Source organism: Lissotriton helveticus, chromosome 7 (assembly GCF_964261635.1).
Source record: "Lissotriton helveticus chromosome 7, aLisHel1.1, whole genome shotgun sequence".
NCBI lineage: Eukaryota > Metazoa > Chordata > Amphibia > Caudata > Salamandridae > Lissotriton > Lissotriton helveticus.
The window spans coordinates 563,988,912-564,005,704 of NC_136068.1; the positions used below are offsets into that span (position 1 = coordinate 563,988,912).

Below are 16,793 nucleotides of genomic sequence, written 5' to 3' on the forward strand. Positions count from 1 at the left end.
CATCTCTTGACAAAGAACTGAAAATGATAAGGCCAGAAAGAAAATGGATGTACATGTGCTCAGCCTTTTTGCTAGGACAATCGGTCTCACGCAGTCATGGTACCAAGCTCTTATCAGATGTTGGTGGAACTCAACCGGTTCAAAAGTCTTCTTCCTGCCCTTGCAAAGACATAGAAATGATCTTGATTGGAAGAGGCCGACCGCTGCCTCTCCTCTGTCCTCTTCATCTTCATTCCTCCTTTCTCCAGTTGTGATTGGTCTGAGCGCCCTGGCTCAGCGCTCAGACGGGAACAGAGAGCCTTTGCATGTTCTTCACCAGGCTGTGTAATGTAGCCTGGCGGGGAACATGCAAAGTGCGCATGACTGTCTGTAAGGCTCAAGAGGGCCGGCCTAACAGTCATGCACACTTAGGGAGTGCAAACCGCTCCTCCCCCTGCTCTGGCCAGTCCCGCCCACCACTGACTGCAATAGGAAAAATAAAATGATAACAACGATACGTTATTATCATTTTAATTTTCCTTTTAAGGAGTGGGGCAACACTGCTCTGCTGTAGCGAAGGAGCCGCCACTGATAAGTTCCTTCAGTCATGAAACACGCCCTTGGTCCTCTTTACTCTGAGTCCTGTCATAACGGTTGCAGACTATTGGGAGAAAAATCGAACTGAGGTGACAAGGTGTGGCCAAGCACCAGAGGTACTGAGCCCATGTGTGAGCGGAGTCCCCACTCGGGCTTCTAATGATCTGGAATTGGGAGCTCTATGAGCCCCATTACAAGTCGGGTGAAGCGGTATCCCTGGGAGAGCGGGGAGGATAACGTGCAATTACATGTTTGATCAGACGCAGGAACACACCCAGCAAAGCCAAATCTGTTTCCACAGATAGTTTATGCTGACTAACGCAGGTGAAATGTGTGGGGATCAGTATCAGGAACCGTAATAGGCCAGGGTCCTGCACGTTCTCCCACAATGAGGGCTCATGGTGTCTAGTAATTGGGTGAAAGATGCCAACTGCAGTTGTTAGCCATGGTCCTGTGCACTCCCCAGAGCTTTAAGTGGGGTGAAAAACGGGGGGGGGTGTCTCTCAAAGGAATGTGGTCACTGTGATTAAGGGCGTGGCTTAAAAACACCTACGCTAAATATCTGTGCTTAGCATAGTGTGCCGCCCGACTTGTATTTTGCTGTTTCGGTCATTGCATCCAGATATGTGATACAACCAGTAACATCGTTACCTACAACAAGTCAAGACTATTGGCTTTGTCAATGGTTGTTAGTTGCATAAGATAAATAAGCAGCAACTATGGCTTGTATATAATATTGAAAAAGCTTCCACTTAAAGCACTGGTGACACCACAACAATGGTGCTGCTCATGAGTTTCAAAAAGAGAAGGGAAATCCAGAGAGAAAATGACTCTTTAAAGGATTTCCCTTCCCCTACACGCTCACCTGGAATGACGTCATGCCGTAACTTCACGTCTAGCTAGTAAGAAGTCAGCAGTGTGAGCAGCGCACATCGATGTGCCTGCTATCACTGCAGTCCGGAAAAACGGACACCTGAGCCAGGGCACAAAACTGAGCCCGATAGAGACCCGTTTCGAGGCCCCCTTTAAAAACTGCCGGCCCACTTAAATCCCTGGCACTCCCCTCTTTTTACTGAGGTCTCATAATAAAACTAAGTGGTAGGGCACCTACTGTATGATAACGTCTCAGACATGGACTTTGGATAAAGGGATGATGGTCAAAAAATATATAAGTTACTTATATTGAGTAAATGTGACTGTTTCATTAGCCACAAAAGAGAGTCCGATGTATGTTTTTAGGACTACATTTGGAGACTGGGCATTATGAGCAGTTATCAGTTAAATGAACTAGATTGAAAGGTTTTGGGCAATAGAATTAACGACCAGTGTGACTTCCCAGACCTCAAGGAGGCCACCTTATTACAGACTTTCTGAGCGACTTGAGTGAGCCACGTTCATCCTAAAACGGCTCTTTTAAACCCCGGTGACAGTTTATCGAATTTAACTGCTGAGTTAGACCCATCTACCCGCGTAAACAGGCTTAATCTTCACTGTTATATTCACCGTTAATTTGTTGTACATTTTCACCCAGAAACGTTTGAATTCAAGCAAACCGTTTAAAGATACAAGTAACCACCATTTTTACAGTCTTTTTATATTTTTTTGAAAGCACAAGCCGCAGCACTGACTAAACATGCTGGAATGAAAGGGGCTCTAGCTCGTACTGTGATCTACTCGGGCAAAGTGCTTCTAATTTTAAAGCACATTATCAGCAATGGAAATGTCACCCTGCTTCTTTAAGCTGTTTCTTTAACCTTTGCCTTAAATTCCAGTACATACGTGACTGGCCTTGGGGTGTCATCACATCAGGAATCCTGCCCACTGGTCAAAAATAAAAAAAGACCATCCCAAGGGTATTAGTGTTTGAAAAGAGTTAGATGTGATCCTTTAAAGTTCCCATCGTATGAACCATATAAGGAGATGTTGCTTTGATTTAAAAAAAATCACGATTGAAGGAGTGGCAGGTTTTTCCATTCATCACTGTAGGTCTCTTGCTCAGCGGCTCTTCCTCAACCAGCAATATAAAATATAGAAATCATTTTTAAATAAACCCTGCAACATTTTGACATTAACTGGCTCTGCACAGCAGTCTTTACTTATTCTGTTTAAAGCAAAAATAAACAAATTCATGTAGCAGGGGTGCCACGGGCTCTAATGCAGGCAAGTAAAATGCTCTCCGCCCCAGCCCTGCCGGTTGGCTATCAAAAGACTTAAGTGGGCAGATGTGAGCCTCTCATACCACTGCAGCACCAGGGCAGAGGCATGTCGGTGCCAAAGATAAGCGCTATGCAGATGCCGCCATACAGTACAACTGTAGCGGGGACACAGGCTCTGAACACAATGCAGGAAGTATGTCTGTCCAGGAGGGAGGCTGGCTCTCACTCAGTACAGCAGAGTAGGTTGCACCATCACTATGCACACTGCCAGCCCTAGTTCGACTGGATTGGCACTGCTGGCAGCTTAGCTGGCTGATGCCATGGTACTGCCCTGCCCGCTGTTGTCTGTTTTTTGCCAGTGTTGCAATTTTGTTGTCTCTCTTGTTTATGTCCAGCTCCGCAGGGGCAGAGAGGCAGCCTAGGAGTGTTTAGAGCACAATGGCCATGACTTTAAGGTAGCCAGGGCTGGTAGTCGTGACCTCTCCTTGCCCTTCAGTACCTGTGGTCCTTCCTTCAAGATTGACCGAAGAAAGATAAATATGATGATGATGAAACCTATAGTCCTGCCCTTGCTTCCCAGGCCTCGGGACATGAAGGGAGGGACAAAAAAAGAAACTAAAAGAAGCTCCAAAAGCTCTTTTTACTTTTTTTTGCCATCCCCTTCAGAAGGAAATAGGAGGCTTTTTAAGGCTGAGGGCTGGGACAAGGGATCACCTCTGCCATGTATGAGACGGGGTAAAATAGTTACAATATTTCTTGGGTATCCGTGGGATTTTTTTGCTCTGACACCCTTATAAGACTAATAAAAATCAGATATTTAGCAAACCGATTTTTTCATGAGATTCTGGACTGAAGCACTAAAGACTTCCACCAATCATTTGTAAAGCGCACTACATACCGGCGAGGGCCTCAAAGTGCTGGGGTGGGCGCTACTGGTCGAACAGCCAGGTCTTGAGTATCCACCTGAAGGTCAGCAGGTCTTGGGTCTGTCGTAGGCACAGTGGGAGGGTGTTCCATGTCTTGGCGGCGTGGTGGGAGAAGGATCTCCCACCAGTGGTTATCTTTGCTCCATTTTTGGTTTCGCCTGGCGAACAGCTGCGCAGCAGCGTTTCGCGCAGGCGAAATCTTATGTTAGAACAGTTGTTGGCTTTGCCCCGCCTTTCCATTGGCTAGCTCCATAAATGGAGACTAGCCATTGGAAGAGAGATCTGTCCGTCATTGCCGGAGCAGATTCGTGGGCGTTCCGGTGATTTTTACTCATCCCGCCCCTTTGTTGCCGTCATTGCGGCGGTGGGTGTTGTCTTATTTTTTTTTCCCAGGATGTTTTTTCTAGGAGCTAGTGCGAGCGGTGGGTTCACGTAATGCTCCTTTCTAGTCAGGAACCTCCTGCAGCCTCTCCCTGACCTGCCAGAGCCGAGGACACGCAGCCGCGTAATTTCTCCCCGTTCCTTCCACCCCCCTCCCAGTCCGATGCCTTCTCGCTGATCACGCAGCCGCTGCATTTCTCCCCGTTCCTTCCACCCCCTCCCAGTCCGATGCCTTCTCGCTGATCACGCAGCTGCGGCATTTCTCCCCGTTCATTCCACCCCCCTCCCAGTCCGATGCCTGATCTTTTGTCATCAGGTAAGTGCAAATATGTGTGCTGCGATTGCCTGTCTTGCCACGAAGGACGAGGAAAAGAGCTGAAGCCGGCGCCGCGCCTGACGGTGGGTGGGGCCGTCGGGACAGAGAGAAGAGCCTTGCAGGCTCCATTTCCGCTTCTCCCGGCTGGGAGGAAGCTATTGGCCAAGAGAAAGGCAGGAAGTCCACGGGAGCCTACACCGCGCTCCTCCACCACCGGAGTGTAGCCAGCGCCTCTTCCCGAGGCTCCCCCAGCGAGAGGCCGGCGAAGGAAGCAGACCGGCAGCCAGAGAGTCCCGCATGCCGGCAGCAGAGTGACCCGATCGGAGCGGGACCGGAGAAAGGTGAGAGGTTTACCCCCCACCCCCACACGGAAGCCGGTGAGTCGAAGCCGGCTGGGGGGGAAAGGGAGTGAGTTGGCACTCTGCTGCTGTCTTCACCCCGAGCGGCCCCACTTGATAGCGGGCTGCTCCCATGGTTGCGGGGCATTCTTGTTTCTAGAGCCCGAGAGGCTCAGCGCCGCAGTTGTTTCTTCGGGTCCCCAGGCGGGGGACTCTAGCGCAAGCGGGACTCCAACGAGCGGAAGCATTTGTGCCGGACCCACGAGGGTCCCGGGGGGCATTTTTATTACCGAGCCCAAGAGGCTCCTGGCCCACCAGAGGCTCAAGGGGCATAATTGAGTGAGAGCCTGAGAGGCTCCCAGGGGCATTTCTGATTTAAAGCCCACAAGGGCTCCACCTGGGCATGGTTGGTACCGAGTCCCCCGAGGAGGGACTCCCACATCTGTGCATAGTTGCTTTAGAGCCTGCGGGCTCAAACACAAGTAAGGCCCACCTGCACCCTAAGCCAATGAAGACTTTTACACTGAAGGGCATCCTGAGGTTCTTTACTCCTCCCTTCGGTACATAGGTGATGATAATGTTTTTACAGTCATTAACCAGTGACTGGGTGATGGTAACTTTAATTGCGACATTGAATATTTTATTTTAAGTATTTTACTTTTAGTTCCCTGCCCCCTCGCTGTGCTTGCTTCCCTGCCCCCTCGCTGTGCTTGCTCTCCTGAGTGTGTGTAGGGCTCTGGGTGGGTGTGTGTGGCTATGGGTGGGTGTGTGTGGCTCTGGGTGGGTGTGTGTGGCTCTGGGTGTGTGTGTGTGTGTGTGGCTCTGGGTGTGTGTGTGTGTGTGTGTGGCTCTGGGTGGGTGTGTGTGTGTGGCTCTGGGTGTGTGTGTGTGTGTGTGTGGCTCTGGGTGGGTGGGTGTGTGTGTGTGGCTCTGGGTGGGTGTGTGTGTGGCTCTGGGTGGGTGTGTGTGTGGCTCTGGGTGGGTGTGTGGCTCTGGGTGGGTGTGTGTGTGGCTCTGGGTGGGTGTGTGTGTGGGGCTCTGGGTGGGTGTGTGTGTGTGGGGGGCTCTGGGTGGGTGTGTGTGTGGCTCTGGGTGTGTGGCTCTGGGTGTGTGTGTATGTGGCTCTGGGTGTGGGTGTGTGGCTCTGGGTGTGTGTGTGTGGCTCTGGGTGTGTGTGTGGCTGGCTCTGGGTGTGTGTGTGTGTGGTAGTAATTGCTGTCTGCTGAGCTCGTCCGTAGGGTACAATAGGTCTCACATTTGCGAGAGATTAAGCTAATGGCAATGTAAATGACAATGCCATTTATTTGTTTTCAAAACCAATACATAAACACAAATTTTGTCATTTACAATGCCAATAGCTCTAACTTTTCCAAAGGCGAAACCATTGCATTGTAAATGCTTGTTAAAAATGCAGCTGGTTATGCCATGCCTATGGCAGATGAGAGACAGAAGTGGATCAGCGACAAAAATGGGCTGAATACCTTTTTGAGTGCAAATCGCAGTTTACCTGTCTGACCCCATCCCTGGGGTGAGGGAGGGTCTAGGAGCAAGCAAGGACAACTGGACATTAACCATATGCGTTGGAGTACTTTGCCTGTCTTCCACGTCTGCATCTTACTACAGCTCTGCAAAACTGGGCCAAGTACAGCCGGTGGGCAGGTTTTCCTAGTATGTAGCTGGTCCAATTAGCTGGTCTTGATGAACCTACGGACAGGTCAACTTCAGGGGGCAGCACCGCCTCTCAGCCCCCCCACCCCCCATCCTTCTGTCAGCTGCAACTTTCTTCTGGTCACCCCTGGAACGTCCAGTACCAGCTGAACCCCAGAAATATATTTTATTTATTTATTTAGATTCCTCGCCTCCATCCTCCTTCTAGTGCAGACTCTACCTTCACTAGGGTTACACTGCAGCTGGCCCCTCCTGGACAGGCACTTCTCCTGCACAGTTGGTAGACTCCTTCCCTCCCTCAGTTGGCAGGTGACTCCTAGGCACTTCAGGTCAATTGAGCAGCTGTTTCTTTCAAGAGACCGACTCTGTTCCTATCGCCACACCACTGGCAATCTGGCTGTTAGGCAAACCGGTTACACAGAGGTACTCTTGAGTGTTCTGCTGAGCACTCCTTTTTTTGGTCCGAGAGAACCTAAAACTGGAACAACAAGTGGATCAGTTGCTCCTACTTTTAATTCAAAAGCAGACCGAAGATGTGGATCCACTGTCTGCACTTTCAGAACCGGTTTATTGTGGTTTTACTTTAAAGTGTCCTTTCCAGGCTGTGGTCCAAACCTAGCCTTTGTGTAGAGCCATATTCCTTACAGGATGATAGTCTTCAGCCTGCAGCACTTACAACAGAGTTTGTGCTTTTTGCACCTCGTTTTTTTCAGCCACACTGAAGAGTTATCAGGGGAAAGACAAACGCATTGCTCCCCTATGAGGGTTCCTTTCATCTTGGACATCAAAGACTGCGGTCCAATCCTTCACCCTGCCCATCTACCAAATGTCAATTTTACAGGAAGACTAATCAGCAGCCCCTCTCAGCAAAAGACCTAATTTAACTTCTAAAAGAACATTCCCTTCTCTGTCCCCTTCTCTCTCCCCTCTTTATCGTCTAGATAACAGACTTCCAGCTTTAGGAATGTCAAGAATGCCCTTCCACTGTCTGGAAAACAACCCCACTTCCATCTTGTGCACAAGGCTTGGACACAGGAATACCAAAATAGATTCCCCAGGCCTCCATTACTGTAGTTCACTCATCCATGCAATGCATGTAGGTCACATAGGCAAACACGCACGACATACGCCTGGGATGTTAGCGCTAGGATTTGGGTGAGCGCATAGAACCAGAACTTTAGATGAGAGCGCTAGTTGGTCTTCTCTCCAGTGGGCACAGATAAAAAGGTCTGGTCAAAACTATGGATTCACAAACCCAGTAGGCTTCCACCACTGCTCTGTTATAAACCAATGATGGGGATGGTACTCTACTGTCAGTGCAAAGAGGGAATACTTGGTCCACCCTCCAGCTCACAGCGCAGGACCAGGACCTCACTTATGCCAAGGGACATCCCTGGACCTCTGATAACACATTAGATTAGTTTGAGGCTTTGGACAAAATAAAAAGATAACTTATACTTGCAGTTGGGTACTCAGAGCAGGCGAGCATGATTATACTCCATGCATTCCTGTCCAACATTAGTGCTAGTTGCTTTCTGCCTGCTTCATACCTCCACTTGAGCACATGCCTACCATGCCTATGTGAGGCTCACCATCATATGTAAGTGATGTGTGTTAGTGCAGGAGCAAATGAAGGGGTGGTTGGGGCAGGGCCAGGGACTCCTGTTTCCTACATGGATCAGAGTTCTCTAACCTACCAGGGCATCTGTCCCTCCTTCCTACACTATGATGGTAGAAGAAATGTGGGCACATCACGAACAAGTGTAACTGGGGTTTCACAAATTAGATTATTCTTGCTGGTGGCCTCAACTGATAACAACATAGCAACCTTTGTGGCTGTTCGGACTCCTAACCTTTCACACCATCTGGTTTGGTAAATGTCGAGAGTCTCCACGAGCAGTAGTATGATCGGAGCTATAGTCTGCATCAAGAATGGTGATGCAACAGAAGCATTTTAGAAACGCCAGGCATAACATGAGTCAAGCTTCAGATCAAAGCTACAAGAAGCTCTGTTTATCGTATTTCATTCAATCAAAAAGCAAGTTATTTTTTAGCTGACCTACATTTTTGTGAGTGGCGTTGGTTACAACAATCATGCTGTGAATCACATGTCTGCATTTGCAGGCTTCAACATTCTTCTCTATTGGGAATAATATCCTTAGCCTTGTTTAATATTTGTTTACTGGGAATGGGTTATAGTGTATACAGATTTTAAGTGGCAGGAGGCGGCTATTGCCGAGTGTTTCTCCCACCAGCCAAGCCCTTCAATTGTCTTCATTTTTAGGTTGAGCCTGTGCGAGTCATGCTGTATTCAGGTATGGACTTCAAGCACCACCCACTCTCCGCCCATATTTTTCATTACCTTGTGTCATTGTCCTTTAGAAACTGTAGCTTTTCATTTGTCAATAGGCTTATTAGTCCCTCCTTACTACCACTGTGTCTCATTTTGTAACCTCCTATGAGGACATCCCCTGTTGCATGTGTTCTTACGTGGGAATTACAGCCTCCGAGCACTATTTGCTTAAATCGTTTTCTCCGCTCTCCCCCATCGCTTCAGTATTTTTTCCATAGCACAGCACGCCACCCTCATACATTGGCGGCTGTGTCTTTGGTTTATTTGCAAAAACAACAATTGATGGACAGAATGCAGAACAATGTCATACATTCACCCCGGTACAGAGATCTGGGCCTAAATCCATCGTTTTTCTGCACTCCTCACCACCCCAGGTCAGACATGGCTATATGCAAATCAGCCTTGACCCTGTGCCTCATGGGAACAGTCCAGCCCGAACTGCCAAGCTATGTCTTTCCTGGACCGGAATCAAGCATCCAAGGACCGGTTTCTGGCTATCAGCCTTCATCAGCCTGGATAGCTTGACTCCAGTGGTGTGGAGAGCATGGGACTCACGTCTGAGCATACCCATCCCACTCGGGGTGACAAATGCAAAAACAACAGTTGATGGACAGAATGCAGAACAATGTCATACATTCACCCCAGTACAGAGATCTGGGCCTAAATCCATCGTGGATGCTTGTTTCCAGTCCAGGGAGAACCTGGCTTAGCAGTTCGGGCTGGACTGTTCCCATGGGGCACTGGGTCAAGACTGATTTGCATATAGCTGGGTTCAAACTGGAAAGGCATGGTGAGCAAAAAAACGATGGATTTAGGCCCAGATCTCTGCACTGGGGTGAATGTATGACATTGTTCTGCATTCTGTCCATCACCTGTTGTTTTGCATTTGTCACCCCGAGTGGGACGGGTATGCTCAGACCTGAGTCCCGTGCTCTCCATGCCACTGGAATCAAGCTATCCAGGCTGAAGAGGGCTGAAAGTCCGAAACCGGTCCTTGGATGCTTGTTTCCAGTCCAGGGAGGACCTGGCTTAGCAGTAAGGGCTGGACTGTTCCCATGGGGCACAGGGTCAAGACTGATTTGCATATAGCTTGGTTCAAATTGGAAAGGCATGGTGAGCAAAAAAACGATGGATTTAGGCCCAGATCTCTGTACTGGGGTGAATGTATGACATTGATCTGCATTCTGTCCATCACCTGTTGTATTGCATTGGTCACCCCGAGTGGGACGGGTATGCTCAGACGTGAGTCCCGTGCTCTCCATGCCACTGGAATCAAGCTATCCAGGCTGAAGAGGGCTGAAATCCCGAAACCGGTCCTTGGATGCTTGTTTCCAGTCCAGGGAGCACCTGGCTTAGCTGTTCGGGCTGGACTGTTCCCATGGGGCACAGGGTCAAGACTGATTTGCATATAGCTTGGTTCAAATTGGAAAGGCATGGTGAGCAAAAAAACGATGGATTTAGGCCCAGATCTCTGTACTGGGGTGAATGTATGACATTGTTCTGCATTCTGTCCATCACCTGTTGTTTTGCATTTGATTTATTTGCAGCATTTTTTTTCTATTAACTTTTGATTAACTGCCCCATGCTGCTCTTTCGCTTTAATGGCGGCCGTGCCCCTTTCCATAGAACAGCCACGTCTAAGGCAAGGGGCCCGGACATATTGCATTGCAAATGCTTGTTTCGAACGAGTAGAGGTTTACTTTAGGTGTTTTTTTATGTCCTGCTCTTTCAATCTCCACTTTTCTCACAAAGCGCATTCCAGAAATCATACCCAGGGTTTTTAGGTGTTGAGGGGCCCAAAACAAATGCATCTCTCTTCATACTTGATTGAGGCCTGCATTCTCATTCAGCCATAAATGACGCAGCCTGACCACAAGGTTGTTAAGAGTTCTTACTTCTGCTGTGGTAGTAATTGCAAGTTCCAGAATGCAAACTTCAGTTCCCTTGTTGGAAATCTGCTCCCTAGACTAGTAAATAGCTTGGCAACAAGCACTAGTACTCATCAGAGGCTAGCTAGCACCTGCTGTAACAGTAAGAAATGTGGATGCACTGTGTCTGCTTGACTGTATGACTGTGCCTCTGTGCTCCTCAGCGCCTGTCAGGCCATGCTTCAACTTCTCTCAGACTACACCTCAGCCTCCCTAAAGATTCTTTGTCAGTGCGCCTTAGCCTCTGTATATGCAGTAGCTGTGTGTGGATGTGAGCTGCGCATCAGTAGATGGCTACATTTACAGTCGTTTGTGCTGTTGGTGTGATTGCACCTCTCTACTTCTCAGCTGTTCTCACACTGTGCCATAATGCATCTTGGCATCTCTGTATGCTGCTGCACAGTGCATCTTGCTTGACCTAGCCTCAGTTCCGCTCTGCCTCTCAACACTGTCTATACCTCAATATGGATAGGCATTACTACATTGTACTGTCTGTGTTTAAAGTTTTGTTAACAGAGATTTTTATCGCAGCGTATCACAATTAATATACATTGTTAATCCTTCTGCTTCTACTTGTTGCCTGCCCCTCACTGAAGCGCAGCCTGTCTCAAACTCCGCCTCTTTCTACCTCGGCTGTGCGTAGTTCCGTAGATCATTCTTTGTTAGAGGCACTGCCAACAAGAGAAAATTTGAAGGGTATTAAAAATGTAATAAGTAGATATTTCAATAAGAATAAAAATAAACAGGCTACTTAATGCCTGTACGTGATCCATGAATAAGTCAGAGTCTTCCCTTACCATGGCATCTTAGATTGGGTTTGGTAGGGAATGAGGAATTGGTGATGTGAAGCGGGATTGGCCGTTGGAGTACGTAACTCAGCTTGTGCCTGCAGTGGCAACACCCGCAATGCTTTGTTCATCAACAGTGGACTGCGTCTACTCTGTCCTTCAGCCTTCAACAGACATGGTGAAGGATAACCTAAAGGCGCCTGTAGTTATCTTAGTGGTGATATCCTTCACAGTGGCCTCACTGGAACTCAGTAGCTAGAATCCGCTTTTATTCGGACAAACAAAAAACTACTGGCGTAGTGCATACATCTGAGTTTTCTTACAGGTGAGCTGTCTTTGGTATACAATTCTTGACACTGTTTAAGACACATTCATCAGTGCCCAAGCCCTTGTTCAGTGAATTACACCTGACCAGGCTGAATTCCCTTTCCAGTGAAATCTGCTGCATGACTTCCTTGACAGTGTCTCTTTTCCTGAAGAATCATCATATAAACTTCAGTCATCATCAAGTGGATTTATTGCATCTTCCAATGATCACATTCAGCTGATCCTCTGAATTCTTGCTTCTCCTATTCACATCCAAAGACTACTCTGGGCCCAGGTGGTACAAAGTGTGGCACTCTCATAGTATGCACACATGTCCCCTTCCCAAGCAAGGAAACTGTGACTTAAAATGGTACAATTGCCCATTCCGGCTCTGTTTTGGGACTGGGCCATGTACAGGTTCACTTTAGACTGTCAGACTTTCTCTCTATGGTTCTAGTGATCTGACATCTTCAATGATCTAGTTCGCAATATATCAGATATGAGACAGTCATTCTTCCTCAAAGAGAGCCATGGCCAACAAGGAAACCATAGATTACTTTGGTGAAGGGTTTTCCAAGACAACCTGGCAGATTCACAGTTTTTTTGCACCCACCTTTGGGAGCCCTGAGTCGAATGTATTTGCCATGTGGAGATGCACCCGGCCCACCTTTACCTGTTTAAGATGTTGATGCTGGACCACTCGTCCTGCTCTTGCGTAATCCGGCCACCTCACCATTCATCATTGAAAAGGTGTGCATATGCTCTCAGCATGTTATTAGGCTATCCCTTCCACTTCCAGAAGCCTCAGTTGTAAGTAATGATAGATTCTTCTAAGTTCATTTGAGAGGGCTTCTTCTGGGATTTCTCCATAAGCACCTTAGAAGACACATCACATACATCCCACCATATAAATGTGCTACATTTTATTTCGATTTTTGTTTTCTTGGCGCTAAAGGACGTCTTGTCATTGGTCAAGTACACTGTGGGTGTGATTAAAATAGACAACGCCACTGCCCTATTTGAGAGAGTATTTTCAAATTGAGAGAGGATTGTCTAAGCAGACTGCTACACACACACACACGCAAACACTGTAAGTGGAAACAACCACAATAATATCAATTCCTTTGGTGGTTTTGTTCTTTGATATCTTTCATTTCCATCAGGGAAAGTCCTCTCAGCTGACTTTGAAGCAAGATCTCTTAACAAGGTTCAGTGCTCTGCTCTTCCCTACAACTGCTAAGCTTCAGTAGATGGTTTCTTAGCAATGACATTTGCTCGCCTATCTTTTCTCGACCAGCTTGGATGCCCTCTCCTTGCCAGGAGATTCAAGGGCTAGTCTCTATATTGAAGCAAGTGTACACATTCTACTGGTGGGTATTGACCAGGTATTAATCACACTCACTTGTTCTCTTAATAATAAAGGGGTCTTGTCATGCGCAAACTTAGCCCAGTGGGCGTCAAGGCGCCTAATTACATAACCAGCTCATAACAAAGATCCTGCGGTTCAGCCTGTGTAGGCCCTTGAAAAGCACCACGTTTTTAAGGCCTTTTTAAACAACACTAGAGAGGGTAGAGTCTTGATCTCCATAGGCAAGATGTTCCAGAGCTGGGGGGCAGTGACAGAAAAGGCCCTGGCTCCCCATCTGGTGAGCTTGAAACGAGGGACAACAAGCTGGAATAGTCCCGAAGAGCAAAGACACCTTGTAAGATGGTAGCGGGTAAGCAGGGAGCTAATAGCGCCTTTAGGTCCATCCTCGAGAGCTCTGTAGGTCAGACACAGAATTTTAAAATAAATTCTGTGCTGGATAGGCAGCCAATGAAGGTCTCTCCTCGTAGTAGTAGCAGAAGAAGCCCTAGGGAGGTCTAGGACAAAACGTGCAGCAGCATTCTGCACGATTTGCAGCCGATGTATGAGGCCCTTGTTGGACTCCATGTAGAGAGAGTTGCAATAATCCAACCTGGAACCAACAAGGGCGACTGCAATCTGCTTACGTGCTTGGAGAGACAAATAGCCAACATCACAGCCTTCTCCAAATATATGGTGGCCATTGTTCCATTTTCTTCATCAGGAGAAATGGTTATCTTGATCCTCTTATGCTCTAAAGTTGTTGGCAGTTTCTAGATCTATGTTCTGGCCCTCTTGTCATACTGTTACTTCTTAGCCTAGAAGGTACATTATGATGTAGAGGTTAGATGTGCTTCACGTTTTTAATTGCACTGTAAGGGGACTTTTCTGGTCATTACTTTTTTCAATCATGGTGGTGTGATGCTGGAAAGGTAGTCACCATAAAATAATGGAACCCAATTCCTCTATTCAACATAACTACTTCTTGCACGGGTCATCTGCAAACATCTGTTTACGCTCTACCAGACCAACAGTGGCCTCTGGTGTTTTCTTGCAAATATAGGCCTGGGTGTAAACCTGTTTAGGCTAGCTGTGTAGGCTACTCACTGAGAATTCTTCCTGCAATAGACTCATATGTATCTTCTATAAATAATTATCAGTTTAACCAGAAACGTTTCTACAAGTTTATTTTCTTGGACGCCAGATTCTCTTTTTTTCCCTTCCAGCATTCTTGCACTATGGAATATTTAAACGGGTTGAGATTAGGAGGGACCTGGGAGGTATTTTATTTTGTTAAGCCCATAAATCTATCTACTTTTACCTGGTCTCTTGGTGCTCCGTTTCAGTGTAGACTAGCACAGCGAGCATGTGTCCCTTACTTTTGTGCTGGTTTGCAAACTACTGGTTTTAAAGTTTTTAACTCCCTAAATTCAAGAAGGTGGTAAATGATGTTACTTTGAATACGTAGAACTTTCGTGAAAGGTACTTCCAGCACCGAGACATCACACCCTCCAGCCATCATCTTTATTTTGTCTGTTGGACCATAGAGGAGAGGATCTCGGTGATCTGCATGCAGAGGTGGGTTGTGGCTTGTAGATGATGGATACCAGCACTCTCGCAGTCCCAAGTATTTGGCTATGAGCTTAGTCAGTGCATGTGAGAACCCAACTCCTCTACACGCTGTGGAAGAAAGATGCAATGAAAGAAATGCTTTAGTGGCCAACTGAAACCTGGATCTTCATGAATTTGGTAGAATCCTAGAAGAATGTAAGACTCTCCACCACCTAATCCCTGATTGTGCTTTTCTTCATCCAGAGTTCTCCACTATTCCAGCGCCTTGTCACAAACCCCTTAGCCATAAGTGAGAACGTTGTACCAATATGGCTCAAAGCTGGTGCATGCTGTTTCAAAGCTGAAGACTCTGCAGAAGGAACTCTGTGTCCATCAGAAACTGTGTTAGCAAATATGCACAACTAACTCTTCTATGCATCGCTTCTCATTGCAGTGGTTATCATTCTCATATTGCTGCAAATTCCTAGTGCTACCAATGCCTCCTGTAATGGCATACCTTTTATCGAGCTTAGAAGGATGAGTGGATTGAAGGGAACTGAATGTAGACTTGCAGGCCAAGAGATGCTAAGAGCAAGAACTTACCTCTGCGCGCGATCGTACTATTCCCCTTTTAATTCAGAGCCATTTGCCCTCCTGTTGGTTCTTACTGCCCCAGTGCAACACTATGTGGCCCTCAGTACCAGACTATTGTACACAGGTGGCCTTCAACATTCAGTCTGTCCTTCAAGTTATAGGGATCTTTCAAGCTTAGGCCTTGGGCAGCAGAGCTGTTCCTCAGTTTGCACAGTTGTTAAAAGCTCAGACCAATGATGGAAACCCCATCTTCGTGTTCCTAAGATCCTTTGACAATAAGTTAGATCTCAAGTTACACAAATCATGCAGGCTGAGGCGTACATCTGCAGATTTCCCTCAGGTTGGACAGATCTTACAGGTGCGAGCTCTGAGAGCACGGCTACCCCCAGGTTGCACAGCTTGTGACTCAGCAAGCAGATGTGTCCTTTTGGTTACATGATTATTGATCCTGCAGACTCACACATTGGACAGTTGAGATGTCCCTCAGTTTGCACAGATGTAAGGCCTTAGGTTTTGATAGTAGTGCTGCTCCACTGCTCACAGGGACCTGACAGCACACATTTTCCTCTAGTGAACAGATCCTGCAAGCTCATGTCTACATCAGCAGAAAATATCTCCCAAATTAGTCAGATGCTGACCTTACAGACTCCCCCCTTCTAATGCAGCTTAGTTCATCTTCGCTTAATCTCAGCCCTTCTAATGCAGTTTAGTTCATCTTCGCTTAATCTCAGCCCTTCTAATGCAGTTTAGTTAATCTTCGCTTAATCTCAGCCCTTCTAATGCAGTTTAGTTCATTTTAGCTTAATCTCAGCCCTTCTAATGTAGTTTAGTTCATCTTCGCTTAATCTCAGCCCTTCTAATGCAGTTTAGTCCATCTTTGCTTATCCTCGGCCCTTCTAATGCAGTTTAGTTCATCTTCGCTTACTCTCGGCCCTTCTAATGCAGTTTAGTTCATCTTCGCTTATCCTCGGCCCTTCTAATGCAGCTTAGTTCATCTTCGCTTAATCTCAGCCCTTCTGATGCAGTTTAGTTCATCTTCGCTTATCCTCGGCCCTTCTAATGCAGTTTAGTTCATCTTGATTTATCCTCAGCCTTTCTGATGCAGCTTAGCTCATCTTGCTTATCCTCGGCCCTTCTAATGCAGCTTAGTTCATCTTAGCTTACTCTCAGCTCTTTTAATGCAGCTTAGTTCATCTTGACTTATCCTCAGCCCTTCTAATGCAGTTTAGTTAATCTTGATTTATCCTCAGCCCTTCTAATGCAGCTTAGTTCATCTTGACCTATCCTCAGCTCTTCTAATGCAGCTTAGTTAATCTTGCTTATCCTCTGCCCTTCTGGTGCAGCCTAGTTCATCTTGACTTATCCTCAGCCCTTCTAATGCAGCTTAGTTCATCTCGCTTATCCTCAAGCCCTTCTAATGCAGCTTAGTTCATCTTGGCTTAGTCTCAGCCCTTCTGTGCAGCTTAGTTCATCTTCACTTATCCTCAGCCCTTCTAATGCAGCTTAGTTCATCTTGCTTATCATCAGCCCTTCTAATGCAGTTTAGTTCATCTTGATTTATCCTCAG

At 47.0% G+C, this 16,793-nt stretch overlaps 1 protein-coding gene across 6 annotated transcripts in view; it reads left to right on the forward strand.

Annotated features, from left to right (window-relative positions):
• The window catches only part of TEP1 (telomerase associated protein 1), a 1,162,857-nt gene that overhangs the window by 787,597 nt on the left and 358,467 nt on the right, over positions 1-16,793 (forward strand). The window lies entirely within an intron of this gene.